The sequence below is a fragment of the Pinus tabuliformis genome, chromosome 4_2, assembly GCF_031772625.1.
Source record: "Pinus tabuliformis cultivar Carrire ecotype Pingquan chromosome 4_2, CPIR1, whole genome shotgun sequence".
NCBI lineage: Eukaryota > Viridiplantae > Streptophyta > Pinopsida > Pinales > Pinaceae > Pinus > Pinus tabuliformis.
Genome location: NC_142304.1, coordinates 364,075,711 through 364,095,016, shown reverse-complemented (window position 1 = coordinate 364,095,016; position 19,306 = coordinate 364,075,711). Strand labels below are relative to the sequence as shown.

Below are 19,306 nucleotides of genomic sequence, written 5' to 3'. Positions count from 1 at the left end.
CCTGGGAAGTCCTGGTTACCGGGTGCAAGCCCCGGAAGTGATGATTGATGCTATGTGATTCGTTCTCCACATTTCACTAGTTTCAATCCCACTTCTTCACCCCTGTGAGCATCACCCGATGCAATGAGTGCTAAGTGAACTATTCAAAAATCATGAGAAATTGGTCAGTTACGACTACCTCTCATGGAAATGGTCATACGTTTGAATGACTTACTTAACGCAGTTGAATCCCAAAAATGATATCTAATGTCAATATACTTGTAGATTTTGTAAGTACTCATAATTGTATAAACATTGACCTTGCTAAATAACTTAATCTTTGTGTGTGCCCAATCAAGGACCTGGCCATCACTGTTGCTACTGGGAAAAAGTTCAAGGAAATAGGAGAATGTCATAAGGTTTCAATTCAAGTACAAGAGCTAGAACTACAGACACAACTCTATGCTCTACCACTCAAAGAAATGGATATAGTGCTAGGTGCAGAATGCTTAACGAAGCTAGGAAGCTATACTAAAAACCTTGAAGAATAGTTTATGGATTTTAGTTGGCAAGGACGACACTATAAATTATATGGTGTTGATGCTCCCAACTTCAAGGAAGGTGCAAATACATATGAGAACTTCACCAACTCACAAGGCACAAACAAAGTCAAAGTAAATAGACGCCATTCCATAGCAACGTGCTCAACTAAAGAAAACCTTGTTTGTTATGCTTTGAGGACAAAACATCTCTAAGGGGGTGGCAATGTTATGAATAAAATATTCATAAAAATATTAATTAAATAAATAATATTAAAAAATGATAATAATAAAATAATTAATTAGTAACACTATTAGTTATGAAAGGTCAAAGGTCAAACAATGTGACCATTCACCTTCGTGGCTAGTCAATGCCTATATAGGCAAACCACCACGAAGGCTTGTAATCACCATTCAGTTTTTCAATAATAAAATATATGGTTTGTAGTTTTCTGTGGTGTGGTTTTTGAGAGACTGAATTTGGATATTCCACACTGTTCATCTTTTAAAAATGAACACTAAATTCGGATATTCCACACTGTTCATCTTTTAAAGATGAACACTGTGGAATATCCGAATTTAGTCTCTCAATAAAATATATCTTTACAAGAATTTATACACTTACAACTATATCTACAATTGTGCTTTTGTCTCTAACAATTCTCTGATACCTCCTCCTTCAACTCATCAACATTATGTTCCAACCACTCAGGGACCTCCTCCTTGATAGGCCTCTTGGTCTCCACCATCCATGGACTTGTGGTGTCAATTGTGTTAAGAATTGAGCACAAGCGAGACATAATAACAAACTGGTAGAAGAGGCTTTATGCTGTTCGACACACTATATTGATCTCATGCTATGAATTTATGGTACAAAAACTTGACCATTCTGGAACTAGATCTCACCAACAACTCATCAATTAATCATGACATCATCTCATAAAGAGGTTTACAACTCATATCAATGTGGTCTTAGACTTTGTGTTTGTCTAGGGACTCACAATTTAATATTCCCCCTGTCAATAACAAGTCTGAATAATTGTACCAATAACTTGTATCATCTTCAATCTAAAATCATTGAACTGGGCTTTGATGAAGAAAGCCCGAAAACTTCCAATTCATTTGCAAGTGAACCACTGACATATTTGAACATTCCCATTCTTTATGATTATCATACCGATAGTTGATTTGAGGAGAACCATTGCTATGTTGGAATTCCCAAATGTCGATTGAATTTTGATTGAATGATTGGACTTCGAATCTTGAAGCCAGACTATTATCGTTGGTATCTGATATTCCCCCCTGTGAGGTGCATGGTAAGCAGTTTGTTGAAGGGATCCAAGGTTGAGCTTTGGATTTTTTTGTTTTTCAATAGTTCATAGTTGAAAGGATCCAAGTTGGAGCTTTGGATTGTTTTGTTTTTCAATGCTTTATGGTTGAAAGGATCAAAGGCAAAACTTTGGATTCTTTATGTGGTGGTTTTTTTAGTTGACCACTAACCATCTTCATTTCATTTGGTGGTCTTTATGGTTGTCCACTAACCATCTTCCATTGATACTGGTGGTTTATGGTTTACCAATAACCATTTTGACTTGAATAATATGGTGGTTTTGGATGACTACTAACCAATTTGTTTTGAATAATGTGGTGGTTTCTAGTTTACTACCAATCATCTTCTCTTAAATAATGGGGTGGTTTTGGATGATCACTAACCAATTTCATTTGAATAATGTGGTGGTTTTTGGTTTACCACTAACCATCTTCACTTGAATAATATGGTGGTTTTGAATGACCATTGTTGATGCTTGTAGCTCAAGCAGGTACTTTTGCACAAGGTTAAGTGTCTATGTTAATTTTTAGGGCTAGATCTTTATTGTAGATAATTGCACTTTTAAACATTTTCAATATTTCACATTACATTCACCCCATAACATCATATCATCATTAACAATTATGTAGAGAGAACAATAAACATCAACAATGCAACAAAATTGTAAGGAATAACAGAAGAAAAGCATGCACAATAGAGACATCAGGATTTAGGTCACAGATTGGGGCAAAACCCCACAAGGGGGAAAACCCAACCAGATTCTTCTTCATTAGATTAATATCAAATGTTCAATAGAAAGAGATACAATGTACAGTTTCAAAGAGATATCTAGTACATCAACCCACCTTGGGCCATCCTTATAAGCCTGTTAAGGAAACATTAGCAAGCTCTCAACTAGACCTTTGATGGGTCTCTTCACAAGAGGCAGTCACAAATATCACTGCCAAATGTCAGTGATAAGAAGCAAGAAATGCTGCTATAGATCACTATTATACTGCTATATATATCACTGTCTAGTCAAGCCGTGTTGAGAAATCTAGGGCAGCTAGATTTTGTGATTTCTCTTACTTTGATAATTGCTTGTGATGTATTTTTGCTTATCTTAGTTAGATTCTTCTTCAACTTAATTATTATTGTGTTCTTTTCATCAAACAACTACCAAACCATAAAGAATAGTGAGACAAGAGGACACGATATAGTCGATCATCCAGGGCCAAAACATCTCCAGTTGAGAGGAAAACCCACTAGAATTCTTTTATTCTTATAGAATCTTCAATTGATGAATTCCAAGACCTATGACCCTTGACCAAGACCCTCCAAGGCGAAGTCCCTTGACGAGTTTTCCTTTTAACAATTTCTCAGCAACTCCTGCAATTTCGACCTTCAGCAAATTCTTCTGCCCAACAAATTCTTCTACAACTTCAACCCCTCCAACAGATTCTTTTGCTACTTTGTCCAATAGATTCTACTGCAACTTCAACCTCTCCAGCAGATTGACATCTTCGATCTTTCACAACTTCGACCTAGTTTCAAGTTGCAACTTCACAGCGTTGATGTAGCTTCACAACTTTGATGTAGCTTCACACCTTTGATGCAACTTCACAGTTTTAACTTAGATGTAGCTTCGCAGCTTCGATGCAGCTTCAAAATTTTGCCCAGTAACTGTAGAAACCCTAACTCAAGGGAGAGAGAAAGGACCAAAACTTCGATCTTGTTCTTCTTCTTGTTCTTCGTCCTCTTTCAACTTCTATCTTGAGGAGACCGAACTTGCTTGAGAGTGTGTTTAAATGAGGTTGAGTTCCTTCTTATATATAGGCTTTTGAGGGGTACGAATTGCTATCTTTAGGCCGACTTGTCCCTTCATGTAGGTTGACTTGGTCTTTGCGGCATGATGAGGTCTTGGAGGATCTTTGTCTCTACTTTGACTCAATAAATTTTTCTTTACAATATGTAACATGCCCAAATGGGTCTTCAATACATGACAATGACTCAATTGACTTTATGACAAACCTAGAAGCACTCAATGGGTGCTTGACCTATAAAATAAATTTCCTTGAGCATGAAACCCATGCCTCAAGAACAACAATAATAAATTTATTTTTCTTTTTACATTAAATACATAAAATCATGATTACATATGTCATTATGAAGACCGAACCTAGTTACATATTTCAACACTCCATCTTAACTAGGGAGGTATTCATAATCCATACAAGGTACCTGGACATTCTCAATCTGAAGAATTCTCATAGGAAGAGTCAGAATGGTAAGCCATCTGTTTCACATCATATCAACCAACATTGTCACATAGCAATGCTTTGACTAACAACTCTATCTCTCCACAAGATTAGAGCACAATGTTGGCGAGACCAATGACTGATAGACACCATCATCATTGTCTCTCAAGGCACATATACCACCCGAGTGTTCATAGGATATGTCCTTCCAAGACTATTCTTATCTTGTATTCCCAATCCTCAAAGAATATCAGTCCTCTTCAACTACTCTTATTTTGGATTCCCTACCTCATCCTCAAAGAGTATCATATGCCAGATGCTTTACCCAATCCTCCATTATTTCTTCACAATATGAAGACAAGAATGATGTTTCTATCTCTCCCTCTCAAATAGGGAAGATATACCCATTCCTATAAAAGGAATATACCCAACCTCCCTCTTATCCAGGGACTTGTCCAAGCTCCTTCTTAGCCATGGACTTGTTTTCCAACAATAAATTTTTGGTGGAGATCATGGCACTATCAATTGAAAGGAGAACTCTTTTCAATGTCATGATTTTCATCTTTATCATTATGGAGCCTTCAACTCTTGGGACTTTTTCATAGGGCATTGACCATCCATCACTTTCCTTCACGAACCATGTGAGTCATGCCATCCTTCCTTTCATTGGAAAGTGATCTACTAGTCCATATCTGGCTTTTCTTCAAACAACTACCTTTTCCACATCATGTTTTCTTCAGGATCTTCCATCTCACCACATGAGTACTAGTTGTAGTTGACATCTGCAACTCTCTTTCGGTAGCTTTGTATCAAACCATCCATATATTGTTCAAAAATAAAAAATGAACATTAAATCAAAATTACTGTTTGTGATGGACCTTCATCATGACATTTGCTTGTTGCAACATCAACATCCTACATACATATTGACACATCTCCAAGATATTCAATATCAAGGATCTCCTTCCTTTCCAGACTTCATCAGAGTCTTCATACCATTTCCATGGGATGTCATGGTCAATTCTTCTAGTCATTAGATGTTGATTTCCTTTTCTATGTGACCATAGTTGCATTTGTCACGATCTTTTCTTTCTTTCTTCACATATTGCTCCCTAGGAGCTTCCATCCACAGTTCCTTCATCTTTGTCAACTACCTCATATTCCATATGAGGACATATTATGTTGATTTCATCTTTTCAATATGTGAATTATGCCTTCATGCATCTTTTCAACAGAAGAGATCCCTTTCCTTTGATCATACTCATGAGGTAGACACCCATGGTATTTGCAACTATATGATGACATGACTTAAACTATCAAACATATGCATACATACCTCTTTTCTCCTTTTGGTCATCTAGACTTCCTTCGACAACTTCCTTTCCTTGATTGAGAGTGCTTCAACCATCTTGACATGCTGCACTCCTTTGTTACCATATCATCATTCTTCCACACAATGAATCCCATACAAGGTGGAATTCTTAGTGAGACACTTGCTTCTTCCAAGAGAGGTGAACCTTCTAATGAAGATTCCAACGGAGGATCTTGATTATCCTCATCTTGCAAATGCTCCTTCCCAATGATGATGTATGATGAACTCTATGCTAGATGACTTTCTTTTATCCATATGCATTACACGTTACCAAGAGCTACTTCCTTTATATGATGACTACTACATCCATGTAGACTTTTACTTCAACTATGGTATCATGAGCTCTTGCTTCAACGGTATGCTTCTAGTATGATGCCATCTTCTACTAAGATGCATCTCGTCATAATGCTTTTCAACTTGACTGCCATGGTGGAGGTCTTTTCATTTCCCGCTTCTCCTTGCTATGTATTGGAGAAACCCTAATAGTGAAGATCTATCACATTGGATTTCTTCTCATCAGGTTCTTCCACTTCTTCAGTGATATGAGCCTCATTTTTTTCTTTTCTCTTGTTGTTCTTGAATTTTGGACAATCTCTCTTGTAATGTCCATATTCTTGACAGCCATAGCATTGGATCTTTGACACATTCTTCTTCCTTTTCTAAGGACCAAAGTTTCCAAACTTTCCTTTTCTTTTAGCCATGGAAGCAAATGCTTGAACTTGTTCGCTTGATCCTACTTCACTTTTTGCCTTCAACCCGGTTTCTTCAATCTTACATAATGACCAAAGTTCATGGAATGGGGTGGCTTCCTTCTTATCATAAATGTGTGATACAAAGTTTCGCCATCCCTTCGGTGGTGCATTGAGCACCACAGTGGTCATTTCCTTATCGGACATTATTTCCCCCAACTCTTGCAGTTGGTCTTGTATTTCTGACACCCTCATAAAGTATGAGGCTATTCCTTCTTCCTTTGATATCTTCATCTTGTAGAGCTCGATTCTTAATGATATCACTTCTCTTGCAGTACTCACGAAGAATAATTCTACCAGTTTGTCATAGATGTCTTTTGACTTCTCCAATTTTGCTACATAGGGGATGAGAGAGTCCTTGATTGATTCTATAAGAATTCTTTGAGCCCTTATTTCCCCCTTCATGTATTTTGCTAGAGCTTGAGCTTCTTCCTTTGGAGGTTCGACAATTAAACCCTTAACATGATCAATGACTTCATTTTCTATGAGGATTAAATCTGTCCTCTTCTTCCATGCAAGATAGTTTGTTGACCCAACCAATTTGTTGCTTTCCTTGCAAAATGAAGTCATTTTGATAGATTCAGATATAGATATAAAGATACTTACTTGTCAAGTGAAGATACTCCTTAATGATGAAATCTTCAACTTGATGCCTTTCTTGATGATGTTGATGATAGAAGATGTCTTCTTTGATGAAGTTGTCTTCCTTCAAGAGTGATCCTAGGCTCTCAGAGAGGGAGATCACCTTGATTTCTAGATGATGATGACAACGACTTCTCCTTGCTTTTCTTTGATGTAGAGGCTTCAAGATGCTCCAATGTGAAGTCCTTCTTTGAGATAAGAAAGAGTCCTTGAGATCTTCTTTGTGATGATGATTGAGGAATGTATGAGCTTCTCAAGAATGCTTCAAATGTAGAACCCTTTGCCGGATGAGCTAGGGTTTTGAGGTCTTCTTCTTCGAGATGTGATGATCCTTGAGATGAATGGTCCTTCTTGATGATTGATGCTCTTGATGATCTTCTTGTGCTTTGGCTTTTGAGTGTCCTTCTTTAAGCTTCCTTTCCTTGTCTTGTCACCTTATGTTAAATTATGGTATGTTCTATGTATGCTTAAGAGCAATTTACTTCAAATCTTCTTATTAGCCCAATATCAATTTCTAGATTGCAATCACATCAACATGATAGTAAAATGCAGATAGAACATAAATGTAAACAGTAGAAGACAAGCCAAGACAAGAGACACAAGATGTGGTTCTAGCCAAGGACAAACCTCAATGCGGGGAAACCCTTTGATCAATTCTTCTATATTCTTCAATAATTTAGCAGAGAGAGAGAGATAGTACATTTACACAAATCTGTGATTTTACAACATCAGTGATAAAACCCTAACCAACAAAGTCAAAGCTGGTCAAACAACTCCCAAATGACCTCAAGTCAACCTTGGTCAACTCGGCCTTCAACAACAATGATAAGCAGCCCAAACAATCCACGAAAGATGGTCAAACAACAGTCAATGCATCTGCAGCTCTGCGGTCAGCCCTAACTAGTCAATGCTGGTCAAATATATGGTAAAATAGGTCAACGCATGTCTGCCTAGCAATGCGGCTAGCCTAGGAGAGGTTGCCCAACCTAAAACCATAGTCAAATCTCCTCTTCGTTGGTCAACGCAGATAAAATGCAGCCTTGTTGCTCCACAGTCAACTCTAGGTCAACGCTGCCCTAAATCAGACCTGCGTCCTTCCTTCTCCCACGTGTGAGTGTCTTCCTCCTCCTATGCATACCCAAATAGACTAGGAGAGAGAGGAATGAGATGGTGAGATGAGTGTCATAATGCCTCAAGGTCTCCTCCTTTTATATGCCACTTTGAGGATGAGCTGGGGGTGTAAAACACTGTTTTGCTTGCTGGCCGACCTTGACAAATTGTCAAGAAATACAAATAAATTCATATCTCCATGAATACATGTCAGAATTGGATGATCGTTAGATCAATCCTACACCTCTCGATGAGAGGAATCCAAGAAAAATATCAACTGCCATAAATAAGGTGACCCACATGGAGTTTGGCCCAAGTTGCCAATTTTAACACTCCCTCTCAACTAGGGAGAACTCCATCTGCCAATCCACCTATTTGTCGGTACTATCTCTCCCATCAAATGCACTGCCTTGTACTGCTATTCTCTACTGAATTATGAAGAAGAAGAAATGATCGAGAATGTATCATACCATCCTCTACTGACCTGAAGTCAGTCCCAGATAAAAGAGAGTGTCTAATAGCACTCTTATTGATCCGAAATCAGTTCCAAATAGTTCCAAAAAAGAGTGAGTTATATCACTCTTATTGACCCGAAGGCAGTTCCAATTGATCCCAGATCAATGTCATCCTAGCATAGGGAGTACGGTAGATACACGATGCGTCCATCGATACTACTATGGTCCCTATCCTCATTTCCCTACTCATTGGTCAGATGAGAGGTACTTCCCATGAGTCCTAGACTGCATGGGTAGGATGTCTCGATAGGAGAAGGATGAACCACTCATCCTTTCTACATGTAGCCATGGGGTATCACAGGGGAAGGCTGAACCATTCACCCTATATATAGTGCACCACTAGGGGAGGGTGAGTCACCCTATGGTCGCTCGTCGCTCCAAGAAGTACCCAAAGCCCCTCAGAGCTCCCAGAGCTTAATGTATGTATCATACAGGACCCTCATAAGAGGGTCTCTCCACAACTCCTAGTTGGCTTGGAAAGTCAAGAATTTGACCTTTCCTAGGTGCTTCGTCAGAATGTCGTTGACTTGCTCATCAGTCCTAATATGATGGAGCCTTATTGCTCCTCGTTGTACCATATCCCAGATAAAGTGGTACCTGATATCGATGTGCTTGGAGCGATCATGAAATACGGGATTCTCTGATAAACGAATCCCACTCTGGTTATCGCAGAGGATCACGGTAGTATCCAACATATGACCAAACAACTCACTAAAGAGCTTCCACAACCAGACAACTTCACAGGAGGCCATACTCGCAGCAATGTATTCGGCCTCAGTGGTGCTCAAAGCCACTGGCTTCTACTTCCTGCTCATCGAGGATATCGAAGCAGAACCCAAAGAGAAACAACACCTGAAAGTGCTTTTTCTGTGCACCACATTGCCTGCCCAATCAACATCGGAATAACCATGCAGCCTCACATCTCCGACAGTGTATCTCAGTCCATGAGTGATTGTGCCCCGAAGATATCTCAGAAGATTCTTGGCACCAATCCAATGTGAGTGATGAGGCTCAACCATATATTGGCTCAACGTGTTGACTGCGAAGCATATATCCGGACAGAAGTTCACCAAGAACATCAATGCTCCTATGAGTTGACAATACTCAGAAGCATTTCCCAAAACAGGTCCGACAACACTACCGCATAACTTCTTGAAGTTAAGCTCCATCGGGGTAGTCATGGGCTTGCAGTCCACCATACCAAATCTCTCCAATATCTTTACCACGTATTTTCCTTGAGATAGGAAAATTTCTCTTGGATTTTTCTAGACCTCCATTCCTAGAAAACAGTGCATCAGTGCTAGGTCCTTCATCTCAAATTCGGAAACCAACTCCCTCTTACATTTGTGAATGATAGGGCCTGCACCAGTCAGAAAGAGGTCATCAACATACAACACCAGTATGAGAGGCTTATCATCTTCAACTTTAAAGTAAAGGTTCAGATCAGCTTCACTCCTAGTGAATCCCAACTTCATCAGATAGCTATCGATCCTCTCATACCAAGCTCGAGGTGCTTACTTCAGCCCATATAGGGCTTTCTTCAACCTACATACATGAGATTCGCAATCATGAATCTCAAACCCCTCGGGTTGTTCCACATAGACTTCCTCTTCAATCGAACCATGCAAGAACGTGATCTTGACATCCATTTGATGTAGGTTCCATCCTTGCGAAGCAGCAAGGGCTATGATCGAGCGGGTGGTGGTGTATCGGGCAACAGGTGCAAATATCTCATCATAATCCACACCTTCTTTTGAGAGAAGCCTCGAGCAACAAAGCGAGCCTTGTACTTTTCAGCACTCCCATCAGCTTTATGCTTGATTTTGTAAAGCCATTTCGAGGTGACAACTGTTTTGTCCTGGGGTCTGGGGACCACATCCCAGACGTCATTCTTCATGATGGACTCATATTCTTCATTCATAGCATCCTTCCATACTTGATGCTTTACGGCTTCTTCGAATGATGTAGGCTCGTTTTGAATGGTGGTGCTCATAATGGTCAAGTATCCCTGATACCTGGTTGGCTTCTTGCTTTCACGGAAAGTCCTTCTGGGTGCAATATATCTCTCAGCATCTTCAAGGGTCCCTCTCAGCCATGAGGGCCTCTTCCTAGAAGAGGAAGGCTCTTGCGGAGGGAGGTCAATAAGATCCATAGGTTCTTCAACATCGGGCATCATTTCATCTTCCTTTTCTTCAGGCTTTCTGGTGTCAGCTTCTTTATCTTTCCTTAGAATAGGAAGATTGTCAATTTTGATAAGAGCCATATCTTCATCAAAGGTGACATCGTGACTTATTTCGACTTCCCTTTGACCAGCCACATAGATTCTATTGCCCTTAGAATTTTTGCTATAGCCCACAAAGATTCCCTTCTTTCCAGATGCACCCAATTTGCTCCTTTTCTCTTTCGACACATGAAAATATACGGGACTTCCAAAAATTCTAAAATGAGAGACATCGGGTTTCTTACTAGTGAACATTTCTTCGGGAGTCTTGGAATCCAATGCTTGATAAGGGCATCGGTTTTGAACATATACGGCGGTATTTGCAGCTTCGACCCATAGAAACTTCGGAAGCCTTTGATCATGGAGCATGGAACAAACAACTTCCATAATCGTATGGTTCTTCCTTTCAGCCACACCATTCTGCTCAGGAGTGTATGGTGTTGTGGTCTCCCTCTTAATGCCAACTTCTTTGCAAAAGTCATGGAACTCATTGGATTCATACTCGGTCCCATTATCAGTCTTTAAAATCTTGATTCTCTTCTCGGTTTGATTCTCGATCAAGGCTTTGAAGTGACGGAACTAGGAGAACACTTCATCCTTCTTTTTCAAGAAGTATATCCAAGTCTTGCGAGAATAATCATCTGTAAAAGTGAGATAATATAGATATCCTCCCAAAGAGTTCACGGGCATCATACCAGATATGTCGCAGTGAACCAACTACAAATGTCGGAGGTCTTTCTATGGCTTGAGGGGAATGGTCCCCTTTTGAGCTTTTCTTCAGCACATCCCAGACATACACCTTCATGCCCTACTTTGAACTCGGGCATCCCTGTCACCATCTGTCTCACATCGGGTAGAGTTTTATAATGAAGGTGGGCAAACCTTCGGTGCCATAGTTCAGACTATAGAGATGTGTCGCAAGACATGACTCCCAACGGACTTCCTCCAACTTGATATAAAGAGTCAACCCAAAACCCAAGAGTAAAAGCATCTTTAAAATTCTTTTTCCAAACACGTACCTTTCCATCGATGAATGCTACCTTGTTGCCTTTGTCTTCCATTGCCGAAATGGACACCAGATTCTTCTTGAGATCAGGTACATATAAGACTTCTTGCAAATGGATTGTGTTACCTTGATTTAATTGAAGAGTAACATTCCCTACACCCTTTACGGGATAGGTGGAATTGTCTCCAAGTTTGTCTCCTTCTCTATTAGATTAGAGAGAGCTTCCTTGTAACCAGTGAAGTGCCTTGAGGCACCACTATCAATAAGCCAATTTCCCAACGAGTTCGGAGGAGAGGTAGTGGAGAGGGTCGATATCAAATAATACTCATCTTGCTTATTGTTAACAACATTTGATTCATACCTGGAGTTCCTTGCTTTCTTGGAGGGTTGACCACTTCCTTGATTTCCTGCATTCCTCTTTCCTTTGCCATTTAACCTGCCATTTCTTTGATTGTTTATGGAGTTGCCTCTAGAGTGATTTTGATCATCATCATGTGATTTGTCCTTTCTATTTGGACACTCCCTCGCATAGTGGCCAAATTTATTGCAAGCAAAGCATCTTCCCTTCCTTCCACCCTTCGATTTGGGTTTTCCTTTGAAATGACCTTTAGACCCAGAATTATTTCTCCTTTTGGCATGAGAGGAGAAAGTAGTGGGGTTGCCTTTGCTTGAAGGCATTTCTTGCTTCACCATCCTTGTCCCTTCTTGAATGCATCTCGACATCATTTCTTCAAATCCTGGAATTCGACCATTATTGAGAGGAGTGGTTCTAAATATATACCATTTGGATGGGAGCCCTCCAAGGGTAGTGATAGTTAGTTCCTATCGTAGATCTCCTTGGAGGTGTTCAACTCGGAAATGTAGGCCACCAGGCATTTGTCAATTGAGTCCCGGATGATCTTCTTCGCTTTGACTTCACCCTTAGTGTACTTGTTCTTTGTAGCAGCCAGTGCATTTGATGGAGGTTCCGTAATTCTGCCCCTCACATAGTCCAACACTTCTTTCTCTTCCAATGTCAGATCAAGAGACATCTGCCATCTGTGATAGTTAGACTTCTCACGGAGCTTGTCTTCGGCCGGGAAGTGTGATGAGGAACCCATGAAGCCTCTTTGACCTTTCCAACTGTCTTCGGTGACTGCTCTTTCACTCTTGCTTGGGCTTTGTCTTCACCTCGGCTCTGATACCATGTTAAATTATGGTATGTTCTATGCTTAAGAGCAATTTGCTTCAAATCTTCTTATTAGCCCAATATCAATTTCTAGATTGCAATCACATCAACATGATAGTAAAATGTAGATAGAGCATAAATGTAAACAGTAGAAGACAAGCCAAGACAAGAGACACAAGATGTGGCACCAGAAAAGGACAAACCCCAATGTGGGGAAACCCTTTGGTCAATTCTTCTATATTCTTCAATAATTTAGCAGAGAGAGAGATAGTACAATTCCACAAATCTGTGATTTTACAACAACAACAATAAAACCCTAACCAGCAAAGTCAAAGCTGGCCAAATAGCTCCCAAATGACCTCAAGTCAACCTTGGTCAACTCAGCCTTCAACAACAATGATAAGCAGCCCAAAATAGTCCATGAAAGATGATCAAACAACAATCAACGCATCTACAGCTCTGCAGTTAGCCCTAACTAGTCAACGCTGGTCAAATATATGGTAAAACATGTAAACACTTGGCTTCCTAGCAATGCGGCTAGCCTAGGAGAGGTTGCCCAACACAAAACCGCAGCCAAATCTCCTCTTTGCTGGTCAATGCAGAGAAAATGCAGCCTTTATCTTTCCTTAGAATAGGAAGATTGTCAATTTTGATAAGAGCCATATCTTCGTCAAAGGTGACATCGTGACTTATTTCGACTTCCCTTTGACCAGCCACATAGATTCTATTGCCCTTAGAATTTTTGCTATAGCCCACAAAGATTCCCTTCTTTCCATATGCACCCAATTTGCTCCTTTTCTCATTCGTCACATGAAAATATACGGGACTTCCAAAAATTCTAAAATGAGAGACATCGGGTTTCTTACTAGTGAACATTTCTTCGGGAGTCTTGGAATCCAATGCTTGATAAGGGCATCGGTTTTGAACATATTCGACGGTATTTGCAGCTTCGACCCATAGAAACTTCGGAAGCCTTTGATCATGGAGCATGGAACAAACAACTTCCATAATCGTATGGTTCTTCCTTTTAGCCACACCATTTTGCTCAGGAGTGTATTTTGTTGTTGTCTCCCTCTTAATGCCAACTTCTTTGCAAAAGTCATGGAACTCATTGGATTCATACTCGGTCCCACTATCAGTCTTTAAAATCTTGATTCTCTTCTCGGTTTGATTCTCGATCAAGGATTTGAAGTGACAGAACTCGGAGAACACTTCATCCTTCTTTTTCAAGAAGTATATCCAAGTCTTGCGAGAATAATCATCTGTAAAAGTGAGATAATATAGATATCCTCCCAAAGAGTTCACGGGCATCATACCAGATATGTCGGAGTGAACCAACTACAAATGTTGGAGGTCTTTCTATGGCTTGAGGGGAATGGTCCCCTTTTGAGCTTTCCTTCAGCACATCCCAAACATACACCTTCATGCTCTACTTTGAACTCGGGCATCCCTGTCACCATCTGTCTCACATCGGGTAGAGCTTTATAATGAAGGTGGGCAAACCTCCGGTGCCATAGTTCAGACTATAGAGATGTGTCGCAAGACATGACTCCCAACGGACTTCCTCCAACTTGATATAAAGAGTCAACCCAAAACCCAAGAGTAAAAGCATCTTTAAAATTCTTTTTCCAAACACGTACCTTTCCATCGATGAATGCTACCTTGTTGCCTTTGTCTTCCATTGCCGAAATGGACACCAGGTTCTTCTTGAGATCATGTACATATAAGACATCTTGCAAATAGATTGTGTTACCTTGATTTAATTGAAGAGTAACATTCCCTACACCCTTTACGGGATAGGTGGAATTGTCTCCAAGTTTGTCTCCTTCTCTATTAGATTAGAGAGAGCTTCCTTGTAACCAGTGAAGTGCCTTGAGGCACCACTATCAATAAGCCAATTTCCCAACGAGTCCGGAGGAGAGGCAGTGGAGAGGGTCGATATCAGATAATACTCATCTTGCTTATTGTTAACAACATTTGATTCATACTTGGAGTTCCTTGCTTTCTTGGAGGGTTGACCACTTCCTTGATTTCCTGCATTCCTCTTTCCTTTGCCATTGAACCTGCCATTTCTTTGATTGTTTATGGAGTTGCCTCTAGAGTGATTTTGATCATCATCATGTGATTTGTCCTTTCTATTTGGACACTCCCTCGCATAGTGGCCAAATTTATTGCAAGCAAAGCATCTTCCCTTCTTTCCACCCTTTGATTTGGGTTTTCCTTTGAAATGACCTTTAGACCCAGAATTATTTCTCCTTTTGGCATGAGAGGAGAAACCGGTGGGGTTGCCTTTGCTTGAAGGCATTTCATGCTTCACCATCCTTGCCCCTTCTTGAATGCATCTCGACATCATTTCTTCAAATCCTGGAATTCGATCATTATTGAGAGGAGTGGTTCTAAATATATACCATTTGGATGGGAGCCCTCCAAGGGTAGTGATAGTTAGTTCCTATCGTAGATCTCCTTGGAGGTGTTCAACTCGGAAATGTAGGCCACCAGGCATTTGTCAATTGAGTCCCGGATGATCTTCTTCGCTTTGACTTCGCCCTTAGTGTACTTGTTCTTTGTAGCAGCCAATGCATTTGATGGAGGTTCCGTAATTTTGCCCCTCACATAGTCCAACACTTCTTTCTCTTCCAATGTCAGATCAAGAGACATCTGCCATCTGTGATAATTAGACTTCTCACGGAGCTTGTCTTCGGCCGGGAAGTGTGATGAGGAACCCATGAAGCCTTTTTGACCTTTCCAACTATCTTTGGTGACTCCTCTTTCACTCTTGCTTGGGCTTTGTCTTCACCTCGGCTTTGATACCATGTTAAATTATGGTATGTTCTATGCTTAAGAGCAATTTGCTTCAAATCTTCTTATTAGCCCAATATCAATTTCTAGATTGCAATCACATCAACATGATAGTAAAATGTAGATAGAGCATAAATGTAAACAGTAGAAGACAAGCCAAGACAAGAGACACAAGATGTGGCACCAGCCAAGGACAAACCCCAATGCGGGGAAACCCTTTGATCAATTCTTCTATATTCTTCAATAATTCAGCAGAGAGAGAGATAGTACAATTTCACAAATCTGTGATTTTACAACAGCAACAATAAAACCCTAACCAGCAAAGTCAAAGCTGGTCAAATAGCTCCCAAATGACCTCAAGTCAACCTTGGTCAACTCAGCCTTCAACAACAATGATAGGCAACCCAAAATAGTCCACGAAAGATGATCAAACCACAACCAACGCATCTACAGCTCTGTAGTTAGCCCTAACCAGTCAACGCTGGTCAAATATATGGTAAAACATGTCAACACTTGGCTTCCTAGCAATGCGGCTAGCCTAGGAGAGGTTGCCCAACACAAAACCGCAGCCAAATCTCCTCTTCGCTGGTCAATGCAGAGAAAATGCAGCCTTGCTGCTCCACGGTCAACTTTAGGTCAATGCTGCCCTAAATCAGACCTGCGTCCTTCCTTCTCCCACGTGTGAGTGTCTTCCTCCTACGCATACCCAAATAGACTAGGAGAGAGGGGAATGAGATGGTGAGATGAGTGTCATAAAGCCTTAAGGTCTGCTCCTTTTATATGCCACATTGAGGATGAGCTGGGGGTGTAAAGCATTGTTTTGCTTGCTGGACGACCTTGACAAATTGTCAAGAAATACAAATAAATTCATATCTCCATGAATACATGTCGGAATCGGATTATTGTTAGATCAATCCTACACCTCTCGATGAGAGGATTCCAAGAAATATATCAGCCACCATAAATAAGGTGACCCACGTGGAGTTTGGCGCAAGTTGCCAATTTTAACACCTTAGCTCTGATACCATGTTGAAAAACCTAGGGCAGCTAGATTGTGTGATTTCTCTTACTTTGATAACTGCTTGTGATGTATTTTTGCTTATCTTAGTTAAATTCTTCTTCAACTTAATTATTATTATGTTCTTTTCATCAAACAACTACCAAACCATAAAGAACAGTGAGACAAGAGGACACAAGATATAGGCGATCAACCAAGGCCAAAACCTCTCTAGTTGAGAGGAAAACCCACAAGAATTATTCTCTTCTTATAGAATCTTCAATTGACGAATTCCAAGACCTATGACTTGACCAAGACCCTCCAAGACCAAGTCCCTTGACGAGCTTTCCTTTAACAGTTTCTCTGCAACATCTGCAATTTCGACTTCCAATAAATTCTTCTGCCTAGCAAATTCTTTTGCAACTTCAAACCCTCCAACAGATTTTTCTGCTACTTCGTCCAACAGATTCTACTGCAACTTCAACCTCTCCAGTAGATTCACAACTTTGACCTCGTTGCAGCTTCACATCTTCAATGTAGCTTCACAATTTTGATGCAGCTTCACAGCTTCGATGCAGCTTCACAACTTCGATGCAACTTGACAATTTTGACCTAGATGTAGCTTCACAACTTCGATGCAGATTCAAAATTTTTCCCAGTAACTGTAGAAACCCTAACACAAGAGAGAGAGAAAGAGGCCCAAAACTTCGATCTTGTTCTTGTTCTTGTTCTTCATCCTTTTTTAGCTTCTATCTTGGGGAGATTGAACCTGCTTGAGAGTGTGTCCAAATGTGGTTGAGTTCCCTCTTATATATGGGATTTTGAGGGGTATGCATTGTTATCTTTAGGCCGACTTGTCTCTTCATGTAGGCCAACTTGATCTTTGTGCCATGACGGGGTCTTAGAGGGTCTTTTGTCTCTACTTTGACTCAGTAATTTTTTCTTTACAATATGTAACATGCCAAAATGGGTCTTCAATACATGGCAATGACTCAATTGACTTTATGACAAACCTAGAATCACTCATTGGGTGCTTGACCTATAAAATAAATTTCCTTGAGCATGAAACCCATGCCTCAAGAACAACAATAATAAATTTATTTTTCTTTCTACATTAAATACATAAAATCATGATTACTTATGTAATTATGAAGACCGAACCTAGTTACATATTTTAACAAGCCATTGATCACTATCATACTGCCATATATGTCTTTGTTAAATCATACTGCCATATATATCTAAGATTGCTATCATATTACTGTTATCTCTTAACAAGGATCACTGCTATATTAAGGGCACTGTCATATATCAAGGTCATTGCCATATAAAACAAGGTGACTGGTAATATATAGGTTACTATCACATAACAAAGGTGCTTGCCATGATAGCAAGGTCACTGCCATATCATCAAGGTTACAGTTCCGACATACCTCAAAAGATAAGTCATATCATTGTCATGCCATGGAAGAAATAACTTGCACCATTGTCATATCTTAGAAGAGAGTTAACATCGCTGTCATGCCCTGGAAGGGAACTCATATCATTGTCATAACTCACATTACACCTTAGGAAGATATTTGCATTAGCCTCAGGAGGATACTCAGATTAGTCTCAGGAAGAATCACAGAAGAACATCAAATTTCCTTAGCAGATAACTTGCATCACTACTGCATCTATCTGGTATCATCATATGCATGAATCATGGGAAGAACTCGCTTAGAAAAAGTTTTGGATCTCTTTCAAATAATAGAGGAAACAATTCAGATTACAGTGATGCATCACATACATAGAGTGCATAACTTTCATCACTGTAATGCCAAGAATCTTGCATTACTGTCTAAGGAGGAGTATCTCGCATCACTATTCTGTCACACCTTCGCATTATTGTGGAACACAATCACATGAAATCAAAGACTTCAGACTTCACCAAATCACAAAACGTCGCATCACTAGTATGACTTGGAACACAGTAGAATCATAGGGGGAGTAATTCACACTGCTTTAGAACCTCAGAAGGAGAGCTCAGACTTCATCAAAGGGGAACCACAAAAAACTTGTATTGACCAACAATATAGCTTCCACTAAAAACTAGCATTAACTCAGATCATGGACTCCACAAAATCTCGCATCAATTCGGAATATATGCCATAGGGAGCTTGCATTATTTCCTTGGGAACCATCACAAAAGATCATCTAACTTCTTGCCAAATGGTGGAGCTTGGATGCCAATATATAGTTGTTTGTCTATGCTAAGGGTCATGTCTTGAGGGTGAGCCGACTTTATCTATTTGGTGACCAAATTTGAAATTTAATATTTCCCTCTTTGAATTGGAGCAGACTTTGGCACAATAATTATTTCCTTTCACCAGTTTAAATTCTCTTTATTATGTCAAGCCAACTTGATGAAGTCCTTATCAATAACATTTGTTTATTCAATCAAGTGTATGAAGGGGGTAGTGCATGATCTCTTTTGGAAGAGCAGGAAGGGCTTCAATGGGGAAATTCATCCCTTAGCTGCCAATTTTCAACAATCTAGGCATGTAGAAGTCGCCCAAAGTCTTCTTAGACACTTGCTCTAGTGTGAACAAGTTTCTTTTGTAACTTAGCCTAAGTTTAGCTTAGGAAAAGCACATAATTAT

The 19,306-nt window shown here is 39.9% G+C and overlaps 1 protein-coding gene across 4 annotated transcripts in view; it reads left to right on the top strand.

Moving 5' to 3' along the window:
* LOC149169455 (pathogenesis-related homeodomain protein-like) overlaps positions 1 to 19,306 on the top strand; it is a 167,331-nt gene that overhangs the window by 115,179 nt on the left and 32,846 nt on the right. The window lies entirely within an intron of this gene.